This window comes from Haplochromis burtoni, unplaced genomic scaffold (assembly GCF_018398535.1).
Source record: "Haplochromis burtoni strain Fernald_Lab_line unplaced genomic scaffold, NCSU_Asbu1 Contig_579, whole genome shotgun sequence".
Taxonomy (NCBI): Eukaryota; Metazoa; Chordata; class Actinopteri; order Cichliformes; family Cichlidae; genus Haplochromis; species Haplochromis burtoni.
The window spans coordinates 143915-148768 of NW_024582940.1; the positions used below are offsets into that span (position 1 = coordinate 143915).

Here is a 4854-nt window from a genome sequence, read left to right on the forward strand (position 1 = left end):
GGCTGCTGAGTGAGCCCTCATCTGGGACTCTCCTCAGCTCTTACTGGAACAGTGGCGCGGCTGCCCCTCTGTTGGTCTTCCATGGTCTCTTGTGTAAAAAAGTAAATAAGCTACCCACAGGGGGTGCTCAGGAATGAATAAGAATATGGAAGAAGACAGGAGGTCAAGAAAACAAATAGCTAGCACAAGGAGCAATTCTTGATGTTTTATTGTTTGATGAAAAAGAACATTACATTTACACCATGCGCATCACACCAAAAACATAACAGTGCTTTGGTAACTTGTGCTTTGGTAAGAAACATAGTTATATTTGTTGTGTGATGTGCATCTAGTGGTTTGTTATGTTGTAAACTGTTTGGATTTGCTTGAGAAGAGAAAGATTATTTCATTGAATAAAATAGCACTGATTGCATCAACTCATTTCGCCGCTCAGTGCACTCGGACAGAGGAGGAGAATCTGTTTCTGTCGGTCCGATGAACCACCTGTCACCTAGTTCAAACAGGCTCTCCTCCACACATTCCTCATTTATAAAGTGCCTTGCAAACATGAACATTTTGGCTAACGACTGGACTTTGAGTGCAGCTAGCTAAACAGTGACGAGCCACTTACTGCTAAAGGGACAGACAGTGAAAGTGGGCAGTATATCCTCGGTTTCTTAACATAAAGGTCATTGTTGCAGCACTAAAGTGATCCCATTAAACTGATTTTAAGTGTCGTTATTTTCCTCTGAGTTATCCATTATGTCACTAGTTAGCTGACATAAACTAATGTAAGTTTGTTAGCCACAACAAACCAAGCAAATGACGCCACATTCTGTACTGACAGAAGATGGTGCTAAACATGTATTTAAAGCTTTAATTTTAAGCACTCATTTCTTAAATCCAGCCTCACAGTCAGAGTTACATCTCAAATTCAAATTCAAATTTTATTTGTCACACACACAATCATACACAGTACGACATGTAGTAAAATGCTTATTGCTGTGCAGTGTCCAAACATTATACTACAGTAAAGAAATTTACAGACTTTACAAATTTTAAATTTTAGAAGTTTACAATAAAAAATTAATTACAGTTTGAAAAATTAAAGAGAAAGAGGTAATAGTGGGTGGCTGTAGCTCAGGTGGCAGAGCAGATCAGCCACTAATCAGAAGGTCGGTGGTTCGATCCCAGGCTGCATGCCAAATATCCTTGGGCAAGATACTAACCCCATGTTGCCTACTGGTGGTGGTCAGAGGGCCCGGTGGCGCCAGTGTCCAGCAGCCTCGCCTCTGTCAGTGCGCCCCAGGGCAGCTGTGGCTACAATGTAGCTTGCCATTGCCAGTGTGTGTGTGAATGGGTGAATGACTGAATGTAGTGTTTGGGGTGTTTGGGGACCGCTTTGGGGACCTTAGGGACTGAGTAAAGCGCTATATAAATGCAGGCCATTTACCATTAATAAGAGTTGCATAATAGAAAAAAAAAAGTCTAACAGATGTAAAGAATAAATAAAGAATTTAACCTAACAAGTAAAGACTAAACTAAGAGTTACAGGTAAATTATAAGATAAGAAAGTAGAATGTGCAAATAGAAAATTTAAGAAAGAAATCACAAGAAGTGTGCAAATAAACAGTGTCCATGCGGTGAAGTGATGTATAAGAGTCCAGACTGCCCCTGGTTCCGGGCCCGAATAGCCTGGGGGAAGAAGCTCCTCCTCATTCTCTCTGTTTTTGCCTTAAGGGAGCGGAAGCACTTCCTAGACCTCAACAGTGAGAAGAGTCCATTGCTGGAATGGGAGAAGTCCATCATGATCTTCCTGGCTTCCGTCTTACACTGTTTAGTGATGATTCAACAGCAGGTCAGGAAGCTCAGAGTGAATGACGTGTTCGGTGGAGCGCACCACTCTTTGAAGAGCTCGTCTGTCCTGCTTGGTGATGTTCCCAAACCAGGTGCAGATGTCTCCCATTAGGATGCTCTTGAGGGTGCAGCAGTAGAAGTTCTTAAGCACCCTCAGTGGCAGATGGATGCCCCTAAGTCTTCTGAGGAAGAAGAGACGCTGGCGGGCTTTCTTGACCAGGGTGTTGATGTGACAAGACCATGACAGGTCCTGAGTGAGGTACTGGAAGCTGTCCACTCTCTCCACTGGTGCATCACTGATGCTTTGTACTTAAGTCCACGACCAGCCCCTTCGTCTTGCTAACGTTTAGGAAGAGGTTGTTCTTCTGGCACCAGTTCTCCAGGGAGGCCTTCTCGAGGTTGTCAGAGATTGGGCCCAGAACAACAGTGTCGTCGGCAAACTTGACAATGGAGGTGGTGTCTGATGTGGCTACACAGTCATAAGTGTAAAGTGAGTACAGCAGGGGGCTTAAGTGAGATGGAGGTACTGAATGAGATGGAGGGAGAGACACGTTTTCCCACCCTCACTGATTGTATTCTGTCTGTGAGGAAGTTGAGGATCCACTGGCATAGTGATGAGCTGAGTCCTAGATCCTACAACTTGGTGAAAAGCTTTGAGGGAATTATTGTGTTGAATACTGAACTGTAGTCCATGAACAGCATCCTAACATAATTGCCAGTGTCCAGGTGAACCATCGTCTGTGGAACAATTAATCCGGTATGCAAACTGAAGTGGGTCAATGGTGGCAGGAAGTAAAGAAGTCATGTGGTCTCTCACCAGTCTCTCAAAACACTTCATCACTGTTGAAGTCAGTGCTACTGGGCAAGAATCACTGTCGCAAGCACGTTGTTGTTTCTTAGGAACAAGAACAATGATGGACTGTTTGAAGCACGTGGGAACTGCTGCTTGGGCCAGGGAGAGGTTGAAGATCTCCGTGAACACTGGTGCTATCTGGTCAGCGCAGGCTCTCAGGACCCGACCAGGGATTGCATCTGTGTCATTTTTTGAGAGCAGGGCTCAGTGGTTTAAATTAGCCTTTGTATGTGTAGCATTTCATGGCCCCTTTATGTACATTCTCATGATTACCTACAGCAATCATGATTTAATTAAAGACTTGTGCACTTCAGTTGAGTTTGAGAGCTTAGGGGTCTAGGATCTAGACTACTCATGTGATATATAGCTAATAAGGAGAAAATTATCTTTGTTAATTGAATTTGTCACTAAATCACTCAATCACAACAGATGTGATCGTTTCAAAGTTAGCATTAACTGCAAGTGGACAGGGTCTCCTCCTACATCACCTTCTTTGAGGAAAACATGATCCCCTCTAAAACTGTCACCATCTTCCCTAATAACAAACCCTGGGTAACAAAGGAGTTAAAGGGGATCATAAATAATAATAAGAATCATCTTCTTCTCTGACTCTGAGCTTTAAAAGGAGGTCAACAGAGATTCCAAGAGAGCCATTAAGCTCGCCAAGCTTAACTACAGAAACACCCAGTGGAACCACCAATCAGCTTGACCTCATTACATGCATCACTCCAGCATTTCTTCACCAGGTTTGAGACCAGCATATTTACTTAAATAGCCAATCAAGCTTGGCTATTCTCCAATCAGATTCCAAACCAACGTCTTGGTGAGGGCCCTCAAGAGGACCAAAGCTAATAGTGCACCTGGTGCAGACAACATTAGTGGCCAGGTCCTCAGACACTGCACTGACCCAAGACCCTGAAAAAAAAGCTTCCCCTGTGGTCCTCACTTCCCTTGTCATGAAAGCCATAGAGAGAATCATGAAAGAACACATCTTCTCTTTTGCCAACTCACAGCTCAGCTGGCTCCAATTTGCATGTCGGACAGGTAGAGGTATCAATTATGTCAAAGCCTTCATCATCGACACCTTTACCCTGGATGACTAGCTCATTCTCTGGAGCCTTGACTTTCTTACAGGCATCATAAAGAGAGTCTGGGTCAAAAAATAGACTCTCAAATGTTCTCACAACCTCTACAGGCTCCCCTGAGGGTCGTGTGCTCTCACCCCTGCTCTTCATCTGCAACACCAATGAGATGCAGGTCCAGTCAATCCAGTTGTCACCTGGTGAAGTTTGCTGATGACACAGCTCTCCTGTCTAGCCCCACCCAGCACCATTGACTAGGTCTGCAGCAATTTGTTGAGTGGTGCAACTCCTCCAAGCTGGAGCTAAACAGCAAGACCAGTGAGATAGTGGTGACCTTCTCCAGGAGACAGCAAGAGCTGGCTATGGCTCTCTTCAACCCTATCCATGGGTCATCAGTAGAGATTGTAAAGGAGTTCAAGTACATGGAGACCATCTTCAACACCCACCTGGGGTTCTCCTCCAACGCTGAGGTGATCCTGAGAAAGTGCACCCAGGGGTTGTACCTCCTTAGAAAACTGCTTTCTCTGTCAGTAATAAAATTCTACTGACCTTCCACTACACTTTCACTGACAGTGTCATCACATTTTCTACTGTCTACTGGTGGATAAATAAAAAAACTTACACAAGAATGTAAAGCTGTGTTCTAAGATTACTGGACTTCCTCCCCGATTCCTGGCATCTATTTAAGAGCAGCAGGTTTGCGGCCTGGCTGTCCCAATTCTCAAGGACTCCTCCCATGCTCCTTTTCCTTCATTTGAGCAGCTGCCATCTGGTTACAGAGTCCACTGTCCAGCCTCCTGGACCAAAAGGAGGAGAGCGACCTTTGTTCCTCTTTCTGAGAACAGAATGAGTTAAAGCTGTTCACAAGGGTAAATAACAATAAATGGGTGGTTTTAGTGTTGTAGCTGGACAAAGTGTGTGACTTTTTTATTACTTGCCACATCTGTCTCTACTTTATGATTTAAAGTTACTTTTGCAGTTTAATTTTGGATTAAATTTCTGTTTAAATGTGTTTGAATCTAGTTGGTATTTTGTATTTTGTAATGTCAAATATGTATTTGTTTCCATGAACTTATAAATCCA

The 4854-nt window shown here is 43.7% G+C and overlaps 1 pseudogene; it reads left to right on the forward strand.

The window, feature by feature from the left end:
• The window catches only part of LOC121812408, a 121565-nt pseudogene extending 117246 nt beyond the window's left edge, over positions 1-4319 (forward strand).
• The last annotated feature ends 535 nt before the right edge of the window (positions 4320-4854 follow it).